Here is a 16599-nt window from a genome sequence, read left to right as displayed (position 1 = left end):
ATTTGATCTCTTCCTACTCTAAGTAGGCTAGCTAAGTCATTACCACTAGGGTCTCTTTCCAATCTATCCTACTCCCTGCTGCATGGTTAATTTTCTCTATGATGGTGTTCACAGGATCAAAACCAAACAAACAAGAAACAACAACAACATATTACAATGAACTACTTACTAAATAAAATCCCAATACTGTAAGGCTAGAGAGAGAGAGAGAGACAAAGAGAAAAAGACCCAAGAGGAGTTAGAAAGGTTACTCCCTTTACTCCTGTGGGTACCTCTCTTGTTGTTCCTTGTTAGTCTAATGTTAGTTTCTCTTCGTTTGCTTCCTCCTTTAAAAGTTAGTACTTCAGGCAATTCACTGATATTTAGGTAATGTGTCCATTACAGAACTCTTTTTGCATACCAAATGGAAAAAATATCTAAATGATTTATCATCTCCAGGGTTGTTACTCCTTTGGCCCTTCTATGATTTCATTGAACTTTAAAACAACCCTATTCAATAGTAGATGCAAGTTATCAACATTCTTATTTTATACAGGTGATGAAAATGATAAAGAGAGTTTAATTTACTCCTGCAACATCACAAAGCTGGTAGATGGGATAGTACTCAGACATTCTGAATCCTATTTATGTTTTCTTTCCACAATTAATTATATTAGGAGAAATATTTAAGTGATCTATCAAATAACCTGGCCAGCCGTGGTGGTTCATGCCTGTAAATCCAGCACTTTGGGAGGCCAAGCAATTGTTATCAGTGTAGAAAAAACAAGATATGGTTATATGCTCCTGGGGAAAATGTAAAATGGAATTGGTTTCATGATCAGAGGCACATGTACTATGGAGTTTGAGTTTTACAGTTTAAATAAACTTTATTAGAATGTCATTTACATATAAGATACAGCCACTGAAGTGTACTGTTAGGTGATTATTTTTCAAAAGCATGTAAACACTACCCCGATTAAGATAAATTTCATCAACCCAAAGAGTTCACTCACATCCCTTTACTGTCAATTTCTCCACCCTTCACCAAAGGCAACATTCTGCCTTCTTTTGCTATGGATTAATTTTTTCTGTTTCAAAATTTTATGTGAATAGAGTCATATAGTGTGTATTCTTTTGTTTTGAGCTTCTTTACCTAAACAATGCTTCTGAAATGTGTTCAGATTGGTATGTATCAGTACTTTATTCCTTATCATTACTGAGTAGTTCATATGTAGTTCCACTAAAATTTGTTTATATATGCACTTGTTGATATTTTTTCAATTTTTGCTATTATGAATAAAGCTGCTATTAAAATTCATATGTAAGCCTTTGTGTGGACATGTGGTTTCATTTGTCTTGGGCAAATACCCAGGAGTGGAATTGCTAGGTTTATAAGGTAAGTATATGTTTAGCTTTATAAGAAACTTCCAAAATGTTATCCAAAGTGGATGTACCATTTTACAATCCTACCAGTGATGGATGAAAGTACTGACTTCTCCACATCTTGGCCAACACTGGATATCATCACTTCTTAAAATTTTAGACATTTTTGTAGGTGTGTAGTTTAATTGTGTTTTAATTTGCTTTATTATAATAACTAGTGGTTAAGCATACTACCATATGCTTATTGACCATTTGTATATCTTCTCATGAGAAAAGTCTGTTCAAATACTACAAATTAAAATTTTTAATTTTTTGCCTGCCTATTATTTAGTTATAAGAGTGTAATATATTAGTTCTTTATCAGTTGTGTTACAAATATTTTCTCCATCTGTGGTTTGCTTTTTCATTTTATTAAAGATGGTTTTCCAAAAGCAGAAGTTTTTAGCTTTACATGTAACTTAAAGAGCAGGCATCATCTGAAGCAAAAGAACAGAGGTGATGCCAATTTCGAAGAGCAGAAGTTTTTAGTTTTACATACAAATTACATGCAACTTCTCACTTTTTCTTTGATGACCAAAGTTTTAAGGACTCCAGCCTTAAGAAAATGCAAGCCTCAGCTTTAGCTTTCTACCTATCCATTATTCACTTGGGATGCTAGAAAATTGTAAAATTGGGCTAGAATCCAGGAAAATCTTACCAAAGTCCAAGAATGTGACAGCCATTTTTGTTTATATTAATAGCTATATTTAGTGGGTATATAATATGCAATGAGTAGTGTGCTAAACACTGTACATATAATATTTCATTTAATCTTTACAAAAAGCCTTACTAAAGAAACTGGGTGTGTTAGTCTCTTGTAGCACTGCTATAAAGAAATACCTGGCTGGGCACGGTGGCTCACTCATGTAACCCCAACACTTTGGGAGACCGAGGTGGATGGATCACCTGAAGTCAGGAGTTCGAGACCAGTCTGACCAACATGGCCAAACCTTGTCTCTACTAAAAATGCAAAAAAATTAGCCAGTCGTGGTTTCATGTGCCTGTAGTCCCAGATACTCGAGAGGCTGATTCAGGAGAATTGCTTGAACCTGGGAGACGGAGGTTGCAGTGAGCCAAGATCACATCACTGCACTCCAGCTTGGGCAACAGAGTGAGACTCCATCAAAACAAAATCAAAAACAAAACAAACAAACAAAACCTGAGACTGGGTAATTTATAAAGAAAAGTGGTTTAATTGGCTCATGGTTCTGCTGTCTGTACAAGCAGCATGGTGGCTTCTGCTTTTGAGGAGGCCTCAGGAAACTCACAATCATGTGGAAGATGAAGGCAAAGTCAGCACGTTTTACATAGTTGGAGCAGGAGCAAGAGAGTGAGCAGGGAGGTGCCACACACTTTAAAACAACCAGATCTCATGAGAACTCACTCACTAGAGCAGCACCAAGGGGGATGGTGCTAAACTATTCCTGAGAAATCCCCCTCATGATCCAATCACTTCCCACTAGGCCACACCTCTAACAGTGGGGATTACATTTCCACATGAGATTTGGGCAGGAACACAGATCCAAACCGTATCACTGTGATTTAGAGTAAAAAAGTTATTATACTAAAAGCATACACATCATCAGTGGCAGAGATAAAGTCTACCTGACTCCAAAGCCCTTTGAATCTTTGAAAATATGCAGGATCTAAGAAATCTTTTGCTAGGCACAGTGGCTTATGCCTATAATCCCAGCACACTGGGAGGCCAAGGCAGGAGGATCACTTGAGCTCAGACTAACCTGGGTAGCGTAGTGAGACCTCATCCCTGTAAGAGATTAAAAATGGCCGGGCGCGGTGGCTCAAGCCTGTAATCCCAGCACTTTGGGAGGCCGAGACGGGCGGATCACGAGGTCAGGAGATCGAGACCATCCTGGCTAACATGGTGAAACCCTGTCTCTACTAAAAAATACAAAAAAAACTAGCCGGGCGAGGTGGCGGCGCCTGTAGTCCCAGCTACTCGGGAGGCTGAGGCAGGAGAATGGCGGGAACCCGGGAGGCGGAGCTTGCAGTGAGCTGAGATCCGGCCACTGCACTCCAGCCTGGGCGGCAGAGCGAAACTCCGTCTCAAAAAAAAAAAAAAAAAAAAAAGAGATTAAAAATAAAAATTAGTTGTGTGTGGTGGTGAGCACCTCTGGTCCCAGTCACTTATGAAGTTGAGATGGGAGGATTGCTTGAGGCCGAATCTTCTTTTCTTTTTTCTTTCTTTTCATTCCTATTTTACAAATGACTTGGTATTTATTTTCACTTTCTTTGAGTGCGACTTTCTGTACTGAAGTAGATGGAAAGCAAAATAGCAAATTTCCTTGACTTCCTTGCCACCAGGGTTCCACATTTGGTTAGATTACACCAATTCAATACACCTACACACATTTGGAAAAGTGGTCCTAAACAGGAAGTCTCCTTACTTCTGCTTTTGACTATTTACTAATGGTAAACATGGTTATAGAAATGTGGGGGTTTTATGCAGTGTCTGATCTCCAGTTTCAGAGCTATTAAGAGGAAGTCGCAGTGGCAGTGGCATCAGCTTCTTGAGCTCTGAATTACAGCTACAGTGTTTTGTTTTGTTTTGTTTCAACTTTAATAGCTCTATGGCAGATTCTCGAATACCAACCTTCCCGAATTATGGCAGAGCAGGTAACTCCTCTAGGAGGTCAGTTTCATGGTGTTCAGTGAATCACTCCTGGAGCTCAGCTTGAAACCCACTCTTTCAGCCCTTCCAGGGATTTTATAATGACTTAACACCCTGTATTAAATCTGTTTTAAATACTTCAGATGGTTTCTCTTTCCAGCATTGAACCCTGCCTGATACACATGGTAGGGACAGACATTTGACAATGGCCTCAGTAGACAGTAATCAGCAGATCAGCAGAGGCAGAGATAAACAGTTAGTTTAGGGAGAAGAAATTAAGCCTTTGGGGAGACAGGTGTGCCAGAGTCTCCATTACAAGAAAAGAAAGCACTATCCTAGTTAGCAGGAACCAGAACAACAGCTTCAGAACAGGCTGTGCTGCAACACAACCTGTGGGTTGAGTTGGCAAACATCGATCTTGGGAAATGGCTCCCAGACTTCCATTCTGGTCATCCTCCTCTATATGAATTTTAGTTTTTGAGTGTCTTTAAAATGTGGCAACAAGATGGGAACATAGTACTTTTATTTTTTTGGTTGGAGGACAGGGTTTTGCTCTGTCACCCAGGCTAGAGTGCAGTGGTGCAATCATGGCTCACTACAACCTCAACCTCCTAGGCTCAATGCGATCCTCCCACTTCAGCCTTCCAAGTAGCTAGGCACAAGGTTTCTGTCACCACACCCAACTAATTATTTTGTTAATTTTTAAAAATTGTTTGTAGAGACAGGGTTTCACCATGTTGCCTAGGGTGGTCTTGAACTCCTGGGCTCAAGAAATCCTCCTGCCTCAGCCTCCCCAAATGCACTTGGGATTACAACTGTGAGCCACCCTGCCTGGCCTCAACTTTTGTATAACCAGCAAAGTTTACTCCAAACATACCTCTATCACTGCAGTCTAGGATTGCATTAGCTTTTTTGGAAGCTGTGTCATAACATTGGATCACATTCTGTTTCTAGTTAATGAAAATTCCTGCATCTTCACTCAGCAACTGATGTTAATTCAAATCTACTTACCCTTGCACTTAGGCAGTTGGTGTTTTGAAATTATGGAAGGACTGACCAAAAAATTATCTTCTTTCATGGAATTCAATTATTTTTGTTCACAGAAATTTGCATCAATGCCTTTAATTGCTCAGTTTTGCTACTATGGCAACACTGTTAGTTGTTACTATTTTTTCAGCCATTACATTTTCTCATCAACTTTTCCTTCCTATCTTCCAACTGTCATGTAACACGAAAGTTTGTTGTTGTTGTTGTTGTTCTTATTTTATAGCCAAGGTTATCTTTTTTTTGAGACGGAGTTTCGCTCTTGTTGCCCAGGCTGGAGTGCAATGGCGCGATCTCTGCTCACTGTAACCTCTGCTTCCCAGGTTCAAGTGATTCTCCTGCCTCAGCCTCCCACGTAGCTGGCATTACAGGCATGTGCCACCACGCCTGGCTAATTTTGTATTTTTGGTAGAGATGGGGTTTCATCATGTTGGTCAGGCTGGTCTCGAACTTCTGACCTCAGGTGATCCACCCGCCTCGGCCTCCCAAAGTGTTGAAAATTGAAAAATATTGTAATTGTAGAAAGAAAAGTTAAATAGGATTCAGAAGGCCTGAGTACTATCCCATCTACTAGCTTTGTGATGTTGCAGAAGGAAATTAAACTCTATTTTTCAATTTCATCACCTGTATAAAATGTGAATGTTGATAACTTGCATCTACTATTGAATAGGGTTATTTTAAAGTTCAGCGACATCATAGAAGTGCCAAACGAGTATTGATATAAAACAAGAAAAATGACCAGAGACCCTAAATTGAGTTATAATCAGACTAGCTCCTCTTATTCTGCTACTTTTTTTCATTAAAGCATAGTTCAACAGTATAGAGAAACGGTCTGGAATTTAGGATACCTGGGTTCTAACCCCAATTTTCTCACTAACTAGTTGAGTAATGTTGGACAAATAACACAACCTGATAGGCTTTATTTCCTTAACCTAAAAAATAATAGGATTTATCTACATACTTTTTAAGATGCCTCTCAGCTCCCTGAATTTTTAAAAATCTGTCATGCTGGCCCACACTCAAGAATCACATAAATCTTATTTGCCCATTTAACTTTATCAAGGTACATCTCTAGTGATGTTTATGATTATTTTATTTATGATATAATATTTAGGCTGCATTTCAAATAGGAGCAATGGTGCCATCCTTATATGAGCAAAAGGGTTTTCAAGGAGTCCTAAAATACCAAAATGAAACCAACAAGGTTTAGTTCAAGTAATTCAAACAACCACTTGTGCTAAACTAGAAAGAATTTTTTACTCACTGAATATAAGTTTTATAGCTCAGATCACCACCTATGGTACTAAAGACTTTAATAACAATAATACATCCTGCTTGAATAAAAACAGCCTTTTAATATGAAATTTAAAAGATGTAGACAGTAGCAATCAATTATTTTTCTTTCCTTTAGAAAAAAATGTACCACTTGAACTTTTATGCAAACAAATCCAAATGCTAAGAAAAGAACCTAAGTTAATATGAGCAATAGAAAAGAACGACAACTTGGGATATTAATTCCAGTTTTATGAAGCATATTTTTATTGAAAACAAGACATGATTAAATATTTGACAATTAAAATAAATATTTATAACCCCACTATGGTAATGCAGCTATTTTTAAAATTTTGTTTATTACTTCTTATAGACATATATTTGTGTTCCTTAACTTGTTGAGAATCACCACCCTTAGGTCTTTGTACAGAGTGTCCATTATCCATAAGGAGAGTATATGATTGAGGAGAGTCTTCGGGAACTTAGCTTAGCAGCTTCTAGGTATCACTCTCTTGCTTTTCCTCCATCTCACTGCCATCTTGTTCTCAGCCTCCTGTGCAGGCTCTTTCTCATCTCCTCCATCTCTAAATGTTGGAGTACTTCTGGGATCAGTTATCAGACTTTTTCTTTTTTCTATCCCGCTAATTTCCATGGCTTTAAATTTCATCTCTCTGCTGCTGACACACATTTATGACTTTAGCCCAGAGGTTCCCTCTTGAACTCCAAGCTCATGTATACATTTTTCCCAAATTCCTTTTCTTGAAAGCCCCAAAAATCATATTCAAATGAATCCCCTGAGTTCTCTAAAGACTTACTGTACACCAGGCTGCTATATCTCAGTAAATAGCAACTTCGTTCTTCTGGATGCTCAGCCCAAAAGCCTTGGAATCATTCTTGATTCCTTTCTCTCACATTCACAATCTAATTTGTAAGGAAGTCCTTTAAAATACACTCAGAATCCCAATACTTCTCACTTCCTCTCACTACCATCCTGCTGCAAATCATAATATTTTCAACCTAGATTGTTGCAATAGCTTTCTAACTTGTCTCTTTGCTTTTCTCTTTCCTTTTCTAAAGTCTACTTTGGAAACAACAGGTCTACTTTGGAAACAATATGTAAACTATATCACATTGCTCCAGTCCTCAACCCCTACCCACCCCTACAAAGGCTTGCCATCTTGTTCAGAGTGAAACTCAAAGTCCTTATCATGGCTTAAAAGGCCCTACAAGATCTACACTTCTCCTCCACCACTGATCTGATCTTATCTCCTATGGCTAGTGCCCCATTTCCCATCCTATACCAGTGATATTGCCCTCCTTTCTGTTCTAAGAATAATCCCATCTTGCATATTCCCACACTGGGGTTTTGCCCCTGCCATTCCCTTCTCCCTTAGATATCCACCTGGCTTACTCCCTCACTCTCTTCAGATGACTGCTCAAATATCACCTGATCAGAAGGGTCTTCCTAATCACCCAAATAAAATAGCATCATTTGCCTGAAGCCTTCACTCTGTATCCTATTTTACCTTCCCTCATTTTTCACCTTAGCACCTATTTCTGACATATTACATATTATTTACTTAATATCTATCTTCTTCAGCTAAAATGTAAGATCTAGGATGTCTATTTTGTTCATTGTTGTATCCCCATCACCTAGAACAATGTTTGGCACAAAGTAAGTACTCAGTAGATATTTGTTGAACAAATGAATAAACGAACCAGATAGTCTTAACCAAATACTTAGACAAAATATACAGGGGAAGGTAAAAGTAAACATGCTATTCATTGATTTAATACAGTGAAAACAACTGAACTAGAGTTATATATGGCTAAATCTCACAAAATATTGAGCGACAATATAAGTTGCAGAAAACTGTATATATAAAATGTGATATCAAAACATTTTATATACATATTGTGTGTGTGTGTGTGCACAAGACAGAGAGACAGAGAGAGAGAAAGAAAGAGAGAGAGAGAGAGAGAGAGAGACTGAAAGGGGGAAAGAGAGAGAGAGGAAAGAGATGATCCTTATTAATGATAAATACCAAAATCATACTACAAAATGAATGGTTGTTAACTGAGGGGGTGGTAATGAAGACATATAATGATATTACTCTTAATGTTTTGAAAGTCAAAACAAAAAAATTAGTTATATAGACCATACTGTAGACTTCTTAGGGGGTCACAAAAGATAATTTATATCTCACATAATAGAACCAAATAAAATTCCCATTACACACCTTTGTTTTGCTTCAAAAACCTTCTGCACTACCAGGCATCTTGTTTCTACCTTTTTTTTACAGCTTATTTTGGGAAATCTCAAACACGTAAAAAAGTAGAGAGATTAGTACATTAAACCCCCATCTACTGGGATTTCTGCTTCCTGTCAAAATGGAATAAGAGGGACTGGATTTACTCTGTAGCCTGAAACAAGTTTCAAGACAATGAGCAACAAAGGATAGTGACTCCGAGAGAGGGGAAACAAATAAGGTGAGGCTAAGATTGCCCCCATTTATTGTTAGGAGAGAAGTTCCAGGCTGTGTACCAGAAAGGAGGAGCCCAATGACCATTGCCATTTATTGTAAACCTGTTCTTTAGGGTCAAATGAACAAGGAAAGGATATATGACACTCAGAAACATTCCTCTTGTATGGATGGGCAGAAAATTCTCTTATTTAGGGTCAAGCAGCAGAGGTCAGGAGCAGGTTTCAGCCACGGGCAATGGAAAAGGATGCTTTCTAGTCCATCAACAAAAACTAACGTCGGCCCTCTCCCCTTCTGTCCCCTTTCTCCTTTAAGAAGGCTTAAGCTTCTGGGAAGAACAGACAAGAAACATCAAGGGATAAATAAATCAAAGTTTAAAAGTCTTATTAAACCAAAACCTGGTGATTCTTGATGCCTGTTTCATATGAACTTCTCTTATAACAAATAAGATGACATTTAAAGAAAGGTTTCTGTTAACAAGAATGCATACTCATAAATGGAGGTGCTCAGACCTCTTTGTTTACACCACTGCTCATATGATGTGGGACAGGAAAACATTGGTATTAAAATGCTTTCTGCTGCTTAATGAAACCAAACCTCTAGAGAACCCTGGACCATGATCCTCTTTGCAGGTGTATTCCTTAAATTTCACGCTTAATTTGTAGACTCATATCTTTCTCTTATTTTTAGATAATCCTACAGGAGGCCTACTCCAAATGTATTTCTTGGTGTGTAACTCAAAGTCTTCCTAATGCCATTTTGTTACATGTGGTATCTCTTTACTATTCAGGCAACACATTTGTACAGAATACTGTGCATAAGACAATAAGCTAGGAGACGGGAGGGATGCAAATTTCAAAAAGGTATAGACCCTTATCTCAAGGAATGTAGAGTCTAAGGGGCAAGATAAAGCAAGTGTATAACTATAATAAAAAGTACAATAATAAGTACTATAAGAAAGTACTCTCAGAAAGTTTTGGATTTGGAAGGGATCTAAATGGTACAGTAGCTTTACTCATTTTAGACATGAAGAAACTGAAAGCCAAAAGATTAAATGACTCATTTCATGCAGTGTATGGGACAGCATGGTGGGTTAGAAAGAACAGTGGACTTACGGGTCAGAGAACCTAGAGTGATTTTGAATTTCAGTCCGTGCTAGCTTTCACAAAGGACAAATGATAGAGGCTTCTATCCTGGTTAAAGATCAAATGAGACAATAAAAGAATTTTATAGACTATGAGGCAAAATAAAAATGTAAAATATTACTACAATTGTAGAACTGGGAATAGAACCCAAACCTCCAAATTTTCAGACCCTTGTCCATCATGTATTAAAGTGAAATGTTTTTCCATGACTTTTAGTTAGCAATTTAGGCAATTCACTCACTTGCATAGTTAGAGTAGAATATAATTATCAATCATCGCATACATATGTTGTTTACTTGAATCCTATGACAATTCCCCACCTGTCTGAGTTATATATAGAAAAATAAAGCAGATGCTCTCACTACAAAACTTTCTTGGCTAATTCTTACAGTAACATAGGATAAAAATTTTATCCAACATTTCTCAATACCGTGTTGTATTTTCAGCCTGTTTGTTCTGGTTTCTTCCTTATAAGCAGTGTTAGTGTTGAGCAATTAAAAAGAAAAATAAATATCAGGAACTTTGTAGATCAAAACTAGTGAACACATCCTAGAGGCATTTTAACAGAAGTGATAGCATTGGCCGGGCACGGTGGCTCTCGCCTGTAATCCCAGCACTTTGGGAGGCCGGGGTGGATGGATCACAAGGTCAGGAGATCAAGACCATCCTGGCTAATACGGTGAAACCCCGTCTCTACTAAAAATACAAAAAAATTAGCCAGGCATAGTGATGGGCGTCTATAGTCCCCAGCCACTCAGGAGGCTGAGGCAGGAGAATAGCGTGAACCTGGGAGGCAGAGCTTGCAGTGAGCTGAGATTGTGCCACTGCACTCCAACCTGGGCAACAGAGTGAAGTGATAACAACAATATAATATTGTGTTACTTATTTGATCTGCTAAAATGGTAAGTGATATAATCAGTTTTGTATTTTTAAGTTTTCTTTCCAGTTGTTACATGTAGCAACAAAACAAAGCAACAGATTAATTGTAAAAGCCTTTGTCCTCTCCTTCACCCCATTACAGACACCTTCCTCTTTAGGGTAGATAAGAAAAGAGGGAACTAAGTTTATTTTTACCACCATATAACTGTATGACTCAATTAAGGTATTCAAGGTTGGTATGGTATAGTAGAAAGAACAAGGAATTTGGACTCAGAGGTCCTGGGTTTCAGTTTCTCATTTGTCTATTGAGACTTGAGTCAAGTAACTTTGCCAGCCATCAGTTTTTTCATCTGTAGAAGATAAAGACTAAGAAAACCTACCCATTGGATTGTCAGATGAATTATATAAAATGATATAAATTAAATGATTTCAGGCAGCTAAAAAGGTGCATATTAGGAAGATAACGTAAACATTAAAAACATCTTAAAGTTTTTTTTTGTTTTTCTTTTCTTTCTTTCTTTTATCTCAGAGACAGCTCTTGCTCTCTCACCCAGGATGGAGTGTAGTGGTGAAACCACAGCTCCCTGCAGCCTTGAATTCCAGGGCTCAAGCGATCCTCCTGCTTCAGCCTCCCAAGTAGCTGGGACTCTGGTGCACACAACCATGCCTGGCTAAGTTTTATTTTATTTAACTTTTTGTGGAGATGGGGTCTTGCTACACTGCCCAGGCTGGTCTTGAACTCCTGAGCTCAAGTGATTAGCCTCCCAAAGGGTTGGGATAACAGGCATCTGCCACCATGCTTGACCAAAATAAAATAAAATAAAAATATTTTAAAATGAGACACACAAAAATAAAGTTAAGAAATTTAGATGGACTCAGCAAGAAGGTTAATGTATAAAATATAGGCTACATAGTCCTATACACTTGCTCTGACTAGATTGCAAATTTGAGTATAAACTTCTTAGCTGTCATCTCAAAGGGGGAAACATGGCAAGTCACCAGACAGTGTCCATCTGTTAAAAGGAAAACTTAAGACAAAATAAATTTGACAGAGTTTAAGGAAAATAATGATTAATGAATTGGGAAGTATCAAAACCAAAAAGAGTTTATGGGCTCCACTCTAGCAGCCAAAGCAGGGAGGTGTTTCTTTCTTCTTTTCTTTTCTTTTTTGTTTGCATTGACACGGAAACAAAGTACAGAAATTACCCAATTAGCTACAGCTATGCATTGGCCTTATTTGGGTATGGTCTGATAGGAAGTCTCTAGTTATGTATCCAATCAGCTGATTGGCTGTTTGTGATTGGCTAAAGCTGGTGGGTTTTTTTTTTTTTTAAGTTAATTACAAGAACTGCTTCCACTTCAGTTTCAGTTTGCTTATATAAGAGTTTTAGGTGCAGAGACAACCTTAGGCTAATGGCCTCCTTCTTGTTTTTTCTTTTTTGTTTTGAGACTCAGTCTTGCTCTGTCACCCAGGCTGGAGTGCAGTAGTGCGACCTCAGCTCATGCACCCTCCGCCTTCTGAGTTCAAGTGATTCTCCTGCCTCAGCTCTCCGAGTAGCTGGGATTACAGGCACGAGCCACCACACCCGGCTAATTTTTGAATTTTTAGTAGAGATGGGTTTTACCATGTTGGCCAGGCTGGTCTCAAACTCCTAACCCCAAGTGATCCCTCCTCGGCTTCCCAAAGTGCTTGGATTACAGGTGTGAGGCACCTCACAGGCCTAATGGCTTCCTTATTTGCTTGAACACATTCATAAAGTTAAAAACAAATTAGTAGTCTTGTGATTCCTCAAAAAGTTCAACATAGAATTACCATATAATCTGCAATTCCACTTTGAAGTACATACCTAAAAAAAAATGAAAACAGCTATTCAAACAGATACTTATACACCAATGTTCATAGTAGCATTATTCACAATAACCAAAGGTGGAAACAACCAAAATGTTCATCAATGGATGAATGGATAAATAAAATATGGCATATTCATGCAATGAAATATATTATTCAGTCATAAAAAGAAATGAAGTACTGATACATGCTGCAACACATATGATCCTCGAAAACAAGTGAAAGGAGGTAGAAACAAGAGGTCATGTAATGTATGATCCCATTTACATGAAATAGCCAGACTAGTTAAGTCCCTAAAGACAAGAAGTATATTAGTATTTGTCAGGGGCTGGGGAGAGAGGAAAATAGGAAGTGGCTGCTTAATGAGTTCCAGGTTTACTTTGTGGGTGATGAAAATGTTTTGGGACTAGATAGAGTTGATGGTTGTGCAACATTATGAATGTACTAAATGCCATTAATTGTATACTTTAAAATGATTAATGTTGCTGGGTGCAGTGGCTCACGCCTGTAATCCCAGCACTTTGGAAGGCTGACGCAGGTGGATCACCTGAGGTCAGGAGTTTGAGACCAGCCTGGCCAACATAGCAAAACCCTGTATCTACTAAAAATACAAAAATTAGCCAGGCATGGTGGTGTGTACCTGCAGTCTCAGCCACTTGGGAGGCTGAGGCAGGAAAATTGCTTGAACCCAGGAAGCAGAGGTTGCAGTGAGCTGAGATAGCACCACTGCACTCCAGCTTGGGAGACACAGCAAGACTTTGTCTCAAAAATAAAATAAAATAAAACAATTAATGTTATATTTTATGAATGTCATTTCAGTAAAAATTAAAACAAGTGAATTGCTCTGGAAATATACAACCATTTCTAATAATGAGACCAGACAGGACATTCTTTAAGGAAATGAACTCTCAGCAATATCTTTATTTGAACGAAATGTTGCGTTCATATCATTCTTCAATATAAACTGATGTCAAGGTTAAATGGGTGACATGGTGAAAGGTATTCTATTGGGAACAGGGTGGGTAGGGAAAGAGAGTAGGAGGAATAGCGTGTTAGTAGTGTGGCCCAAGCTACATTGGTCTTTCATAAGGAGGCTTAATGCAGAAATTAAAACACCTCAAAGAAGAGTTGGACCAGAATCCATCATAAATGTTTTCCTCAGATTTTTGGAAGTTATGGAGCGGGACTGAGTTTGACATTGCACTGCCTGTCAAGTATTCGGGTGTAGTCAAGAATAGAGCCTCATACTTTAAGTGTTAGCCAGTCTGGAAGCAGGAGCAAGATCCACTGGCAAATGAGGAGAATGTTGGAAGTGAGCAGTGACAGTGTTGAGGTAGTGAAGGTTCTCCTGAAAAAGTGTTGGGTCTTCTCAAACACCAAACAAAGGGTAATTATAAACCCATATAGTTCCATGAAATAAATCACGCTCTCAGTATCTTCAGAGTGGAAAGGTTTCTTGTAGATCAAACAAAGTCATGTATAGGAAAATTCTTTGAAAAGTATAAAGTAGCATATCAATCATAGTTGTCATTATTATTAATATCTGATAATAATAACCTGTAAACAACATATTTGAACAACATTTTCACATACAGTGTTCATTCATCATTCTCAACAAATATTGATTGAATTGTCTGCCAGGTAGGGCAGGCAATATCCTCCACATTTAAAAGTTTTTTTTTTTTTTTTTTTTGTTAGACTGAGTCTTGCTCCATCATGCAGGCTGGAGTGCAGTGGCACGATCTCGGCTCACTGCAACCTCTGCCTCCTGGGTTCAAGCGATTCTCCTGCCTCAGCCTCCTGAGTAGCTGGAATTACAAGCATGCGCCACCACACCTGGCTTTTTTTTTTTTTTGTATTTCTTTTTTTTGAGGGGGGCGGAGTCTCCCTCTGGCGTCCAGGCTGGAGTGCGGCGGTGCTATCTCGGCTTACTGCAAACTCTGCCTCTCGGGTTCAAGACATTCTCCTGCCTCAGCCTCCGGAGTAGCTGGGATTACAGGCGACCGCCATCATGCCATTTTTGTAACTTTTTGGTAGAGATGGGATTTCACCATGTTGCCCAGGTTGGTCTCAAACTCCTGACCTCAGGTGATCCGCCCGCCTTGGCGTCCCAAAGTGCTGGGATTACAGGCATGGGCCACCGCACCCGGCCCATCTTCATTAACTCTTCATTGGAATTACTTAATGCCTTGAGGGAAGTTTGACCATTTCCATTTTTGTCTATGGAGTAGCATTTTCTTTAATTGCTATTACATAGCGTTCTTAGGGGCCATGCTACCGAAATGGCTGCACACAATACTTAGCTTTATATATTGACTAACATTTGTTGAGTGCACACTGTGTGTTACGTATGGTGCTAGGCATTATGCAGATATATAGTTTTATTTACTCTTTAAAACAGCCTTCTGAGGAATTTTTATCATCCCTCTTCTGTTTGTACAGAAGCTAAAGCTCGGAAAGATGAATTAACTTGTCCAAAGTCACAGGCAGAAACATAAATGGTTCAACAGTCCTTATAGGAGGTCATTTAAAGGTTCATGAAAATCAGAGGCTGAACCAACAGAGCTCTATGATTCCTATCAGAGGAGCCAGTATGGCATAAAGCAAATGTTGAACCAAGAATGAAAGTAAGAAAGGGCTGGGTCCATATATAGTTTTGTCTAACTCCAAAGTTCACAGCTTAAGCACTCTGCTACATGGTGACACAAGTCCGCTAAGTTTATAATAATTTTAGTTGCCACCCAGATAATTATGGCAATAAAGTCCAGGTCATCATCATCATAGCCATTATAATTTACCATTCAAAACTCTCTTATAAGTGTGTAACGGTCATAGATTCAGGAACATTTGCAAATCTTAAAGTCTCAATGATAAAGGACAAGGAAGTGAGGAAGTGTCCTCCACAGAAAAGTTTTTTTTGAGAAGATGGCAACCTTTTGCTAGGAAAAGTGAAAAATTGAGGTATTATTCTGTTGTTTGATTCTGGTTATTTAAAAGCTAGTATCTACGCATTTTTTTTTTTTTTTTTTTTTGAGACGGAGTCTGGTTCTTGTTGCCCAGGCTGGAGTGCAGTGGCGCGATCTCGGCTCATTGCAACCTCCACCTTCCCGGGTTCAAGCAATTCTCCTGCCTCAGCCTCCGGAGTAGCTGAGATTACAGGCGCCTGTCACCATGCCCGGCTTTTCTTTTCTTTTTTGTATTTTTAGTAGAGACGGGGTTTCACCATGTTAGCCAGGCTGGTCTCAAACTCCTGACCTCGTGATCCGCACCCCCCCCCGTCGGTCTCCCAAAGTGCTGGGATTACAGGGGTGAGCCACCGTGCCCGGCGGTATCTATGCTTTTGACTAACATTTTTCTGTACAGGTGTATAATGTAACGTAATAGGTAAAATAGCTCATTCAACAACAAAAAATTATTGTAGTATTTTGTAGCTACTAGGATTGAAGTACTAAAGAATTGTCTGTCTGCCAAGGTTTGGGGAAATGGGAAAATGGGAAAAGATCTTCACCACACTGGGCATATTTCACCTCTCTGGGATTCATTTCCTATTCTGTAAATGGGAGAGTTGGGTTTCCAGGTCTCGTCCTTGTTTTTTTGACTTTGTGTGAAGGTTTCTCCACCTCACCTGGCACTAGTCTTATTTCAAAATATTCATCTCATACTATCCTTTGTTTGCAATTCTTTAATTAATTCAACAAATATTTATTGAGCTTCTACTAGTATCGTAACAGAAGCAAGGTTCCTCCACACATGGAGCTTATTACAGTCCAAAAGGATAGGACAATAATTTTGAAAATAAATACAAATATTTATTAATAACTAATAAATAAAATTGGTTGGAAAGGTGCTAAGAAGGAAATAAATAGGATCATGTGTTATGTCTTTGAGAGTCTTAAA

At 38.6% G+C, this 16599-nt stretch overlaps 1 protein-coding gene across 1 annotated transcript in view; it reads left to right on the top strand.

The window, feature by feature from the left end:
* LOC139356480 (MICOS complex subunit MIC26-like) overlaps window positions 1–16599 on the top strand; it is a 46325-nt gene that overhangs the window by 29011 nt on the left and 715 nt on the right.

Source organism: Macaca nemestrina, chromosome 10 (genome assembly GCF_043159975.1).
Source record: "Macaca nemestrina isolate mMacNem1 chromosome 10, mMacNem.hap1, whole genome shotgun sequence".
NCBI lineage: Eukaryota > Metazoa > Chordata > Mammalia > Primates > Cercopithecidae > Macaca > Macaca nemestrina.
This window is presented reverse-complemented; position numbering and strand designations above follow the sequence as displayed.